Genomic DNA, 14,921 nt, shown 5'->3' on the forward strand with positions numbered 1-14,921 from the left:
ACACGTTTCCCACAAATCTCAATAAATGAATGAAACCTTTGAACACTCCCGTGATTACACTTTGCCAAAAACACAGTCGGTGTGGCTTTGCTTACATCATCAGTTCAGCTGCTGCGGGTCACTCGACACGAGAGGGCCTCATTAGAAACCAGTGGGGTATCTGTAAGTGGATCGCCCTGCATGTTGTAATCGGAACGCCATAATGCCACGAGGAGAGGGCGGGGGGGTAACTACGAGAAAAAGTGATTAACCAACGAGCAACAAAACGAACTGGAGACACACCCGGCCACCACAACCGCGAGCGATTACATCTAAGTCAACAAATATCAGCGGTGGGCCGTGGAGAACTGTCGATAAAGCAAAGGGTAAAAAAAACGGTGGTACGAAATTTTTATGGATGAGGTCTCTAAAAAAAAATCAATTATCTCGCGGTCGATCTCAAGCCTAGAGATGCGATACACTGACACACACACACGCGCGCGCGCGCGAGTGCACAGACACACATGTCCCCCGGATGGATGCACAAGAACCCGGGGCAAGGCACGGGAGTCTTGACAATATATGATGTCCTTGTAAGGACATTCGTGAGCACGGCAGGGCACAGCGAGGCACTTGGCCAATCCTGCCGTTTCAAACAAACGGCGAATTCCTGGCGTGAGTGCAATTGTTGAAGCTTTCCTTAAAGGGACACCGAGCACTTGAAACGGATCAGGTAGAACCTTAAATAAAGTGCAGGGAAGAAAATATATATATACTGATTATTATTAATTTATCGGGCGAGCGAGTTTCAAGCGGACCTTACATGGCACCGCTATGAATGAGCCGCTCATAAATATTAACACGCCAAAGTACAAAACCATCATCAACGTGTCACAAGGTAGGCCAGAGGAAACCGAATAATAGCCACGTTTAAATGTAACATTGAGTTCTATCCATCCGCACGAGATGTGCAGCATTAAACGAGTTATTTGGTGACGCTGCTGCGTTGGCAGTGGGTGCACAGATATACAAACAAACTCACTCCTCAACAACACTGTGGCCTTAACAAAAAAACATATCTGAAGACACGTCGCCAATTCAAAACCATTGCTTGAACTTTCGCCAATTATTTTTTTTCTTTCGAAGCAATTTACTGAGGAGTGAGTTTTTGTTTTATGTGTACAGGATGCTACCGTGGGTGTAAATGGTCAGCGCACTGAAGCGGCAATGCAGAAGCCGCCGGTTAAATCTCCCAGCTCGTTGGATGCAAGGGTTGGAGGACCCACGTCGATTTGCGACAAACTCCCATACCCACTCGGCCACATGGTGGCCGGTTCATGGCAACGAAATTGATTTCTCCAAGATGAAGGTGCTCTGCAAACCCACTGGCTATCAACAAAGATTCGTTCATGCCATCCAAATATATAGACACAGACACAATTTCAACCGAGAAGATGGGTATAAACTGAGCAATCATTTGAAGGACGTTATTAATCAGTTTAAGTCATAACTGGCTGTAATGTTCCCATCCTACCTAGCAGTTATTTTCGACTCTCTGATCTTACATGAACAGGTTAAATGTCTCACACTAACACAGCCACCGTTGCTCGTGTCCTCTATGTGGAGGCGACTCTGCGATCTTACATTGACATGCTAATCTCTTACATTGACATGCTAATCTCTTACATTGACATGCTAATCTCTTACATTGACATGCTAATCTCTCACAAGAAAATGGCCACCTCCGTGCCCTCGTCATGGAGGCTGCTCTCCGATCTTACATTGACATGCAAACTTCTCACTGTAACATCACTAGCCCCGCCCACTTCGTTCATGACCCGTGGGTTGCACCCATTTCAAACCTTTAAAACAGCCTGCCTCAGCAGCTGTCCCCCTCTTTTTTCCCCCTGATGACGATTGCTTGTGTTGCGATCGAAACGTTGTGATATTTTTATTATTTTTAATTCACTTTATTTTCATTGTTTTCATCATTTAATTGTTATTATTTTTTCTATCGACGTGACTTTACCGAAAGACCCAAAGAATATGAATTTCTGCAGTCACGAAAGCTTTAAGTCAAGAATTAAAACTGAACTGTGTTTTATTTTGCCAGGTAAGGCCCACTGAGCTACATTGTATAGCTCTTTTTCAGAAGCGACCTGACCACAAATGATAGGTCAACGAAGTGGCTTATCATCATCACGTGGACATTGATAGCAGCCAACTACTCTAAAACGGACGTTTCTAAATGTGGAGCCAAAAACCGGAGGACCCGGAGAAAATTCCACGCAACAACGTGGAGAACGTGCAAACTCCAAATCTACAGCAGCAGGCGTCAGGGTTGGAATCGAACCTACGACCTCCTGCACACCAGGCGAGGTAGTTAACATCTCGACACCACGGCACCCATCATGGATGGAACTATCCAAACTACTACATTCTCTTTCACAAGCTCTGTCCACATTACATGCAAACACCACAGGAGCTTCTGATATTATTTTTTCAAACGTAGTCCCAATGTTACTCCGATTTAGATGTTGCAAGGCGAAGTAGCATCCATTCGGACCTCTCAGAGAGCAGCTCAAATGCTTCTCGCGAGACAACGGCCCCACGGAAGCAGATGTCACAGAGCTACCTCCGAGATCCCTTCAAGCGCCTTCTGCTCCACAGAGAGGGAGCAGCACTTGCCCACCTACTCTGCCACTGAGACAAACCCGACATTCCAATTCTCAGAACCAAATTAAAACGTTCCGGTTTTTGTTGTTGTTGTTGGCTTGTGTATAATAATTGGTGAGCGAGCTGAGATCGTCAAATCGCCGCTCGAGAACCTGGTGTAATCACCAGCAACTCCCCGGATGTCAAACAGCGTGCAGCAAAGCACTCAGCCTCGGTGCAGCGTGCCAAGAAAAGAGCCGTCGGCAGTTCCTAAAGAACATTGCATCGCTGTCCTCTTGCCTGAGAGTCACCAATCAAAATCAATGTTGGCACCGGCTGACTCGGAGCTCTGGAACGCGGCGGCGCCAGCCCCAGCCGCCTCTGACCTCCCAAGCACCCGGGCCACCTCCGTTACCGTGAGACCGTGCACGGCATACGGTTGTTATCCCCCACAGGATAATTGTATCTATAAATCAACACACCGTAACCACCTGAGTGTGTACGTATATATATATATATTTATTTTTATTGAGGCAATGTGCGGCCCCGATACATCACGTTGTGACGCACATACACGCACGGTCAACATAAGCCGTACCTGCTTATGAAAGGCAGGGGGATATAGAAAGATGGGGAATGGACTCGCTGCCCCACACCATACGGGCGGGGGGGGGGTCCCACCGAACGGGGTAAGGGTGACATTTTTTTAAGTCAGGGGGGAAGGGATGACAAGGAGAGACAGAGGGACACAACCTAAACACGCCTGATATAGAGAAAATACAAACATAAGAGGCGACCTAAACGAGCATGTTTTCTTTCCGCTCCTCCGAATCCGGCTCCCGTCTAATTTCGCAGTGACTATGCCACTCATCCTCGGCCCCTGTCTCAAGCGTGTACATGTCTCAAGCGTGTACATGTCTCCAGCGTGTACATGTCTCAAGCGTGTACATGTCTCAAGCGTGTACATGTCTCAAGCGTGTACATGTCTCCAGCGTGTACATGTCTCAAGCGTGTACATGTCTCCAGCGTGTACATGTCTCAAGCGTGTACATGTCTCAAGCGTGTACATGTCTCAAGCGTGTACATGTCTCCAGCGTGTACATGTCTCAAGCGTGTACATGTCTCCAGCGTGTACATGTCTCAAGCGTGTACATGTCTCAAGCGTGTACATGTCTCCAGCGTGTACATGTCTCAAGTGTGTACATGTCTCCAGCGTGTACATGTCTCAAGCCCCGAGAGAGTGCACCGGAGCCAAAATAGAAGATGAATTGGCACAACATTAGACGCACGTAAGATGCGGCACTGCGGGCTGACATTGCGACTACGGAGGCTGGAGTCGGTGTGGAGGGCTGGTCCACTGTCAGAGCCAGGGACGCTGTGTGTGGGCATGAGCCCGTTCAGTGCTGATGATAACCCTAAAGAGTGAACCTTTCCACGGTGGGCATTGTTGGGTGGTTCAAATTGCCCGTCGTCTTTTTGTTATTCTTCTTCTTCCGCTGCTACGCTACGAAAATAACTTTTGTTATCGTTTGGCAGTTTTTTCTATTTTTTTTGTTACGTAAGATTCTTTTTTTTTCAAGAACAGGGGGAGGAAATAAATTGCCACACATTCCCGATGGCAATCCTCCACGCGAGCAACGCTGAGCACAACGGAGGTTTGCGTTTTTCATTCCACCGGCCGACTGCGCACCCTTCAGAGGGTCTCGTTCAAATGTAAGCACGTGGCCCCCGCTATTCTATCTCACGTCACTGCTGGCAGAAAGCGCCTCCACGAGTGGGGGGCCCTAGAAAGCCCCCTTCTAAACGGTCCTTTGGCCTACTCTTCCAACGACTGGGCAGACGCCACGGGAGAGATGGGAGTACCCACACTTCTATCCCACTGCATGCGACCTACATGCCCAATCCAAAAGCTATGGTGGTATTGGGTTTATACTTCACGCCGCTCAATTCAGAAACACGCCGATTGCACGCATTGTCATATGGAGTTTGGTCCATCATGGGCAGAGGAAAAGACGCAAGTGTCTTGCATAGTCGTCAACGAGGGGATAGAGTGCGCAGCACGGAGGGCAGGAGGAGGGAGTCTGAGCTCCTCTGGGGCAGCAGCAGAGAAGAAGCGACCTACATCTGAGTGGAGATTGACTCTGGGTTCCGGGAGAAGGCTTTGACTTGCGTGGATGGGAGTGAATGGAGTGAGAGTGAGATGAGAGGTAGGAGAGTGCGTGGAGGGGAGTAGATTGAGATGAGAGGGGAGAGGTAGGATAGTGTGTGGAGGAGAGTAGAGTGAGATGAGAGGGGAGAGGTAGGAGAGTGCGTGGATGGGAGTAGAGTGAGATGAGAAGGAAGAGTTAGGAGAGTGTGTGGAGGGGAGTAGAGTGAGATGAGAGGGGAGAGGTAGGAGAGTGTGTGGAGGGGAGTAGAGTGAAATGAGAGGGGAGAGGTAAGATAGTGTGTGGAGGAGAGTAGAGTGAGATGAGAGGGGAGAGGTAGGAGAGTGTGTGGAGGGGAGTAGAGCGAGATGAGAGTGGAGAGGTAGGAGAGTGCGTGGAGAGGAGTAGAGTGAGATGAGAGGGGAGAGGTAGGAGAGTGTGTGGAGGAGAGTAGAGTGAGATGAGAGGGGAGAGGTAGGAGAGTGCGTGGAGGGGAGTAGAGTGAGATGAAAGGGGAGAGGTAGGAGAGTGCGTGGAGGGGAGTGAGTGAGATGAGAGGGGAGAGGTAGGAGAGTGCATGGAGGGGAGTAGAGTGAGGAGAGGGGAGAGGTAAGAGAGTGCGTGGAGGGGAGTAGAGTGAGATGAGAGGGGAGAGGTAGGAGAGTGCGTGGAGGGGAGTAGAGTGAGGAGACGGGAAAGGTAGGACAGTGTGTGGAGGGGAGTAGAGTGAGATTAGAGGGAAGAGGTAGGAGAGTGTGTGGAGGGGAGTAGAGCGAGATGAGAGGGTAGAGGTAGGAGAGTGCGTGGAGGGGAGTAGAGTGAGATGAGAGGGGAGAGGTAGGAGAGTGCGTGGAGGGGAGTAGAGTGAGATGAGAGGGGAGAGGTAGGAGAGTGCGTGGAGGGGAGTAGAGTGAGATGAGAGGTAGGAGAGTGCGTGGAGGGGAGTAGAGTGAGATGAGAGGGGAGAGGTAGGAGTGTGGGTGGAGGATCTTGAGGATGAAGCGTGTGTTCTGCTGGTTGACTCAGAATTGGAGCGGGAGCCGGTGGATTGTCGGGATGATATAGCTGTCACGCAGTAAACATCATCCACTCTGAGTTTACTGCAAGGAAGTTTGGAAAACTAAATCAGCAAGGTGATTTGGAGTAATGAAGACAGGAGAATAAGCAATAGCCATCTTAGGTTAGCCAATGACATTGTCTTTATACCAAACGGGTAACAGACAGAGACAAAAGTCCAGCAAAAAAAAATCAACGAACTTCATGTGGAACACATCAAGGTCACAGGGCAATGCAAAACAAGGCATGCAGGAGATGGGCCGGGTGGTGGCAGGAGGGCTCATGTCACGTGCGGACACAAGGGGCCACCGAGGGCCCGGGTTCCAATCCAATCTCAGCAGTTACCAAGTCAAATGTCGATTTGGTGGAGGAAGAAGCTCCACTCGTGGGGGGGAGGCTCTGCGGAGTTTTTTGCCCTTCTCTTCTATGCTGACATAACCCATGCGTCTCGGAGCAGAAGAGGCCGGAATATCCACACCAATTACCCCGCCACACATCTAGTTGCTGATCGACTGAGCTGTACACAGTTATGCTGCCGGGTGTAGAGGGGCGTCGGTGGGAGAGGATTTAAGATACTTGCACCATAGAGCCTCCAACACAGCGAGCGCTAGACAGCCCCTGTAACGCGTACGTTGGTCTCCTCTTCCATGGACGATCCCGACCCTGACGACACCTGTAATGTTGTAAATTTCCATGTCTCTTCCCGTGGTCACGTGGATTTTTCTCCGGCTTCTCCGGGTTTTCCCTCCACATTTAAAATCAACGTGCGTTTCAGAGTATACATTTCCACACGATAAGCCCCTGAGTTAAGACATTATTTGTGGCCAGGTCGCTTCTGAATAAGGGCTAAATAACTCAATGAACTATACCTGGTAAATTTAAAATAAGTGTTGTGCTTGTAAGTGCACGCTCCCGGCCGATCGACTAAGTGTACCAATTGTCACATGCTGGGCAAGGAGGGGGGGGGGGGTCGGATATAAAAAAAAAATAACTTCCACCGTAGTTTCACAATAATCTTCTTGGTTCTTTCGGTAAAGTGATGTAGAAGGGAAATAATAAAATAATAAAAACAAAACATAATAAAATAATTCTAACGACGTTTCGGCCACAACGCAAGCAGCCGTCCTCAGGTGAAGAACAGGTCTGTCGGAAAGACAGCGTCTGAATGTTATTTTATTATGTTTTATGTTTTTTTATTTAATTATTTCCCTTCTACGTGACTTTACCGAAAGAACCAAGAAGATGAATACCTGCAGTCACGAAAGCTTTAAATCGAAATGTTTCACAATCGTCGCGGTCCGACGGTTGAACCGGCGACCTCTGCATTTGCAAGCCCGCTGCGTTGCCCGTCATGCCTCCACGGTAGCTCGAAACGCACACAACGAATTCAGATGTCTGCGCGCAGAACGAATGCGCGTGACCCGACACCCAAGCGGACACGCACTCATACTCGCCCGGATAGCCAAGACGCACGCGCGAGCACGCGCGGACAAATCACTGCTTAATCAGTCCACGCTTCTCGCTGCAGGGGTACCGTCAAGCCAGTTCTGGCTCTCCGCGTGTGCGCGGGTGAACTTACCAAACTTGGTGAATAATTCGCTTTCACGACGGGGATCTTGAGGTTACGCCAATCACAACAGGGCCGAGGAAGGCAGAGGTGCCTCGTGCCCGTTCAAAGTTGTAAAAAGCCGCCGATAAAAATAAAACAACTTGCAATGTGCACAAAAGGGCAAAAAGATGCATTGTGAATAAAAATAAATACGCTTGGCTTGAGAAAATAACCTTTTAGCAGCATTCCACTTCCATACAAATGTATCGTCTCTTTAACCAAAAATGGCGACATTCGTTTTTGGGACGTTACCAGCCGGCCCCACGGCTCGCTAGCGGATGGTCTCTTTCCCCGTGAATCTACAAACGTTCTCAGTCATCTTTAGCTGGGCAAGGGATGCTGATGGAGCCTTCGGAGGGGCCAATTCCCGCACCTCCGATTAGCACGCTTGGCTACGTACGGTACGCAAGAGGTTCAAGGTACGTCGACGTACATACAGAGGGGTCAACGTGTTGGTGCGTCCCACGCTGCAGACTGCAGGATGTCTCTCTTTAAGAGCTGTTGACTGAAATGTGCTCCATGCGATGGCTGTCCAGGGGGCCCAGTGGCTTCAGCGGTCGGAGCGCTGAGTGGCACCGCTGAGGTCCTGGGTTTGAATGAGGGTCCTCCGGTTTTTACCTCCACGTTTAGAATGAACGTGCATTTAGAGTATTTGGCTGCTGTAAATGTCCACGTGACAAGCCACTTCGATGAGCTGTCATTTGTGGCCAGTTCACTTCTGAAAAAGAGCTATATAGCTCAGTGGGCCTTACCTGGTAAAATAAAAAGTTAAACATTTAAAAGAGTTTCAGCAGCCTGTGATGAAATGTTAGTTGATGGTCTCAGCCCGCTCACCAACGGCTACACACACAATTTGGCTAAACTCCAGCTCCGAGAATTCAAACGTCGTTTTTTACTGTCACGCAATGAACAATACTCTCACGTTTGTCTTGGGCGGGGTGAATTTCTGCCTTCTGCTGTTCGTTACAGAGGTCGCTCGCCCAGATCCCAGAGGTAGTTCTGCGACATCCACTTCCAGGGGCCGTTCTCCCAACAACCAGGTGTGGACTGCTCTGGGAGAGATGCGAATGGATGCTGCGGCTCGTGACACGATACCCAATAGCGGCACAACCTGGATAATTTTTTTAGAATGCGAGAGGGCCCCCGGACGCTGCCAGGCGGGCGTGAGGCTGAAGCGGCGCCGATGCCAAGACGAAGCCGAGCTGCTAGGAACGGCTATATTTGGCGGGGAACGTGATGCACTGCGTGCATTATGGAATGTACGGCCGGTCTAATTAACGGCGGATCTAATCACCGTCTAAAACTCGCCATAAGTCGCCGTCTGACAACGCGCATGGCGACTCAACGTGAAACACTCGACCGTGCTTTCCGAATGTCGGTTGCGGTACAAAGGAGGCGTTTCCGTTGACGCGTTTTATAACAACAACAGAAACGGCCGAAGAGTTCTCATTACAAACGTATCGGGACATTACCCGCCATGAAAGAGACGTTTCTGTAACCGCCGCCACTGCCGCATTAAACCGCCGTCAATAAGGTAACGCATTTGCTTCACGCGTTTGCGTGCGGATTGTGGAGGCTCCTGCCCGCTCACACGTGCTGGCAGCTGCTGCGTGAAAACGAAACGAAGTTGAAATTAAACGATGTTTTATTCTACCAGGAAAGGGCCCACTGAGCTATGTGGCTCTTTTTCAGAAGCGACCTGGCCACAAATGACAGCTCAACGAAGTGACTTATCACGTGGACATTTATTGCAGCCAAATACTTTAAATGCATGTTGATTTTAAATGTGGAGGGAAACACTAGAGGACCCAGCGAAACATCCACGCGACCACGGGGGAGAGACACGCAAACTCCAAATGTACAGACGTCAGGGTCGGAAGCGAACCCAAGACCTCCTGTATACCAGGCGAGGTAGTCAACATCTTGCCACCGTAGCTATTTTTCAGAAGCGACCTTTCCAAAAATGATCGCTCAACGAAGTGGCTTATCGTAACGTGGAAATGTATAGCAGCCAAATACTCTAAACGCACGTTTCTAAATGTGAATGGCAAAACTGGAGGACCCGGAGAAAAATCCACGCGACCACTGGGAGAGAGAAAGACACCCAAACTCCAAATATGCAGCAGGCGTCAGGGTCGGGATCGGACCCACGACCTCTAGTAAACTAGGCGAGGTAGTTCACATCTCGCCTTCGAGGTGTGCGCTCAGAGGCCACAGCGTGGGCCTGGGCCGGACGCCCGCGACGGCCGGAGGGAAGTCGATGGGCGGCGGCCGAGACAAACGGTGTCACAGGGCGGTCACGGCAGGGAGCGAAACCGAAACGATTCACCCCGCGGTTGGGGGGCAGCTGCTCCGCTCACGTTCAAATGAATTACATTTCCCCCGGCGAGGGGCCACGTCTCCTCGTTCGCTGCTGAAGATGGGATCGCGTTTTAGACGTCGCATCGATCAAAAAAGTTGCACTGAGAGAGAGATGGAGCGGTGTGCCATCAGAGGCTTCAACTGGGAGTGGGGTTTTTTTCTCTCCATTTCTTGCAAAAGCTGGGGCGATCCTGCCAACGAAAAGATTTGAAAACACCCCCCCGGGATGAGATGCTTCGCAGATAAGAGGGTGACGGATAAGAAGATGTTAACAGTGTTTCTAGATGAGGTACCCAATTCCCATGCCACCGCTAAACCGAATTTTACACGGCGGCTCGCGATGCCTCGGGCTACGTTCTCCTATCTTTTGTTGTTATTCACTTTTTGTCCTTCCCCCCCCCTAATGTATTTCAATTGTGCTGTCGGCATCAACAGACGAAGAGTCTCAAGTGGTCGTGTTATGCTTTACACAGCAGGGAATTCACTCTCCTGCGTACTTTTGCCACGACATGATTTGCCACATGACAGGCAAATTGGGATGTGTTCACTCGGAGCTGGAATTCAGCCACACGAAGTGCACACACTAGGATGCAACACGATACGTTTTGCAGTGATTAGTGATCGGGATGAGACTATGAACTCGCTGCACTTGAGAAGCCGGTTCACTCCACTGGAAGCCGCCCACCTTGGGCGCTCTGGTGGCGAGACGTTAACGACCTTGCCTGGAACGCAGGAGATCGTGGGCTCGATCCCGGCCCTGACCCCATGTATATTTGGAGTTGGATTGGGGTGGGGCAATCGTTACATCCCAAGCCCCGTGTCACTCTGGAATTTTGGGCTTTCATGGATTTTAAACATCCTCACAGTAGGTTACTGTGAGTCGTGTAAGTCACGCGGCCCATTTTGCATCTCGGTGTCTAATCGCATGTTTGTATTTTTTACCTTACAACCGAGGTCACGCCCAGCCAGCCCGGCACGGCTCACAAGACGCAACTTTCACTGTGAAACAGACGAGTCGATTTCCATGCCGGTGATGCGAAATGTTAACTACCTCGTCTGGTACGCAGGAGGGCGTGGGTTCGATCTCGACCCTGACCCCATGGAAATTTGGAGTATGTGTGTTATTTCTCGCCGTGTTCGCGTGGATTTTTCTCTGGGCACTCCGTTTTTTTTCCTTCAGATTTAGAATCAACATCAACTGTTTCGAGTATTTGGCTGCTATAAATGTCCACACGATAAGCCACTCCGTTTAGCGATCATTTGTGGCCAGGTCGCTTCTGAAAAAGAGCTGCATAGCTCAGTGAGCCTTACCTGGTAAAATATTTTTGTTAAATGATAAAAGTTTTAAATAGTTTGAGTTACCATCCAACTTGGAGTTTCAGTCACGCTGGCTCTAAGCCACCACCGACCGTACCCTCACCAACGACCTCTCAACTCGGAGCGCGGTGCGTGCACATCGGAAACCAAAGGAGACACTCTTTAGCGAAGAAAAAATCATCGTTTCTTCACTTGAGCAGCGGTCGACCAAATACGATTTAAACCAAACGGAATGTACCCAAACACAATAATAAACCACTCCATTTTAAAACCCATCCCATCACTGTCCCCCCGGCCCACCTCCGCAACTCCTGCCCACTCCACTTCTGCCAGTGTAGCTCGCGGTGACCCCAGGTCTTACGCTCGAGCACAAACACCTCCTCTCTAGAGTAGCTCGGAAGATAAAGAGCAGAGAAGTTGTCTCGTATAGCGAAGCGGCCGGCTCCAAATCACAAACGGCGCGCGTCTCGGGGCCTGCCGGGCTGCCACTGCGCCCGCAGTCCGGACCAACTGCCCACATCGGACTGGCACGACTCGCGCAGCTCCATCACGCCGCGGTGGCACGATCGCGCATCGAGAAGCTAGCGGTCCGCTCAGCCGCGTGACATCCCGCGCCAGCACGCGGCAAGATAAAAAGACACGGACGGCACGCGGTCAGGCGAAATGCGGGCGCTCGCCGGCGGCAGTCCGCAGCAGAAGTCCTACCCGAGCAACACCACGCACGCCTCGCCCCGCCCGTCGGGCCCACAACGCGACCGTGAACTCGCGGCGGCGAGACGGCGCGTCCAGGGAGCACAGCCGCCCACCGTCGCCGGAAACCGCGATGTCGTCGCCGGGGCGGGGACGGGCCACCGCCCGGCTTCTTGGTGCCTCTCTCCACCGCCGGCGAGATGCGGCTCGGCGGCGTCCAGGGGCTCCGCCGCGCTCCGCCGTGCCGTGCACCGGCCGCGGCTGGCACATTCGCACCTCCGAGTAGCGCGCTTGGCTACGTACGGTGCGGGACAGGTTCAACACCTACAGCGGTCGTGTGGCTGTACTTGTGCTGTGGCGGAGGCTTGCTGCACCCTTGCTGGACAGCCGTTTCACTCCGTGCCACAATCCCTGGAGGTGTCACCACTTCCATTGTGGGTGCTTAATTAGCTACGGAAGAGCCGGAGGAAACCCATGCAGAGCAGGGGGAGAACATACAACCTCTACACTCTCACACTCTGGAGAACAAGGGGAGAACATACAACCTCCACACTCTCACACTCTGGAGAACAGGGGGAGAACATACAAACTGCACACGAAAGGCGCTCGAGTTGGGAATCGAACCCAGGTCTTTCTTGCTGTGAGGCGCTGGTGTTACAACTGTGCCGCCCTTACCACCCATAATCGGTCAGGGCGGATATGTGGCGGGCGGATATGTGGCGGTCGGAAATGCGATGCTCTCCTGTAAACATGTTGCCGTTTCAAGCACCGATGCACTTTGAGACACGCTCTCGGTTTGACATCCTGACCAGGCCTTTGCTTGTTAAGCGGAGCTCGCCGTACAGTTCTTAGAGGAATTATCAATTCAGTGCATCTTAAACGTAGCATTCACCGCCTCTTGCGCCGCTATCGCGATGGCACGCGTGCGCACTGTAGCTACGGCGCTCTGGGCATGGCCTGCACCAGTCAGGCGGTGACCCACTTGGCCCCAACTTCCATATTTGGCACCGGCAGAATTACGAGGCATCCGGTGTAATTCCAAAAGGGCTCCAGAGTGGCACGGGGCTTGGGATGTAACGATTCCCCCACCCCAATCCAAGATCTTTTGGGGGTCCTGGTTTCGACCCAATGGTGCGGTTGAATGCATCTGCAAAATCCGCCATGGTGCGATTTGAATAAAAGCAAAAACAAAACTATGAAACTGAAATAAATTGCTTCTTGAACTCGATGCACTTACCGCGGATGCAATAATCCAATGTACTGACCGCGATATCCCTGCGATGGTGATCAGTGATTTTGTTACTTCTCAGTTATATATTACTGCCATTCTTTGTTTGCTGACCGTTCTGATTCTAAGCGACGGTCGGCTGAAACTGGTTGTAAATGCCGCAGCGAGGGTGCTTACACATGCTGTTGCTCACAGCACATTTATTCCGCTCTTAAAATCACCGCACTGGTTTCCTGTGAACATCCAGGAATGATTTCAAATGTCCGCTTAAGAATTATACCGGCCTACACATGGGCCTTCGTATTAACCGCAACCGCAAAAACTATTACGATTTTAATATTTTTATTAAACAAGGTAGGGCCCACTGAGCTATGTGGCTCTTTTTCAGAAGCGACCTGGCCACAAATGATAGCTCAACGAAGTGGCTTATCAAGTGGACATTTATAGCAGCCAAATACTCTAAAGGCATGTGGATTCTAAATCTGGAGGGAAACAGCGAAAAACCCACGCGACCACGGGGGAGAGAGAAAGACACGCAAACTCCAAATATACAGCAGGCGTCAGGGTCGGAAGCGAACCCACGACCTCCTGTATACCAGGCGAGGTAGTCAACATCTCCTAGCCACCACGGCGCACGTGTGTGCCTCAGTTGCACCATGGTCTCGGTGAGCGCTGAACTTGCGGTGGTTCTGAGAAGTCGTTTCAACGCAGGAAGGGCGACAAGCCTTCAGTGGCTCCGCTCCCTGCCTCCTGGAGCTCTGTAGCAGTGACATCAGCGATGCTGCTCGCACAATCGCTGATATGACATTAAAAACACCGCATTGAACAATACAAATTATTATAAAGACGATTTATGACGCGTCCATGTATTTCGCGAATCAGGCGCGGAGCAAGAGCTCAAAGTCCCTTGGACGCCACCCTGAACCAGGTGAGGGCCTGAACCAGGTGAGAAGCTGCACCAGGTGAGAGCCTGAACAGTTGAGAGCCTGCTCCAGGTGAAAGCCTGATCCAGGTGAGAGCCTGAACCAGGTGAGAGCCTGAACCAGGTTAGATACTGAACCAGGTGAAAGCCTGAACCAGGTGACAGCCTGAACCAGGTGAAAGCCTGATCCAGGTGAGAGCCTGAACCAGGTGAGAGCCTGAACCAGGTTAGATACTGAACCAGGTGAAAGCCTGAATGGGGAAGGGCCTCAGCAGGTTACCATCTGAATGGTAGAGAGCAGGGACAGGTGAGAGCCTGAACGATGTGAAAGCCTGAACCCACAACTTCCTGTATGCCAGGAGAGGGAGTTAACATCTCGCCGCCTTTAAAGGAATCGCATGTGATGCCAATGGCCCTTCTTCAGAGCACACGAATATGTACGAGTGCGGAGGAAGGGCAACAAACTAAACACGAAAATAATTTCTAGATAAAAGAGTTTTCGTAGCTAGATTTAAAACTGCATAGCTCCAGTGGCCTCCTAACGTCGACGCGAGTAGTCACGGGGAAAGAGCAACGATTCGTTCGTTCATCACGCACAGTCAGCGGAAGACCGTTGCGCCAAACGTTGTGTGACCTCTGGCGACGGCATTCGCATGAACTGCTCTTGGCTGCCGTACACCGGCGTCTCGAGTAATTTGTTTGATCCACGAATCACGGTGGGGGAGGGGAGGGCGACCATAGCAAGGATGCCGAATCTAATCTCGTGCCAGATCGAGGAAGACGCCCCGTGTGCACGGTGAGAAAAAAAAGAGTCCAAAGTCATGACCAACGTATGCGTGCGTGTGTGTTGAACGTCTTTTGTTCCGCATGTAGCCAACCGGTGTGGGGAAAGGACAACAAACAAAACGCAAATAGCAGTTCTGAAAAAATTGGGTGGGTAATCAGAGTTGGAGACCG

General features: G+C 51.0%; 1 protein-coding gene across 1 annotated transcript in view; it reads right to left on the reverse strand.

Moving 5' to 3' along the window:
• Positions 1-14,921, reverse strand: part of LOC144722934 (inositol 1,4,5-triphosphate receptor associated 1-like) — a 127,178-nt gene that overhangs the window by 92,264 nt on the left and 19,993 nt on the right. The window lies entirely within an intron of this gene.

This window comes from Lampetra planeri, chromosome 16, assembly GCF_965212315.1.
Source record: "Lampetra planeri chromosome 16, kcLamPlan1.2.h2, whole genome shotgun sequence".
Taxonomy (NCBI): Eukaryota; Metazoa; Chordata; class Hyperoartia; order Petromyzontiformes; family Petromyzontidae; genus Lampetra; species Lampetra planeri.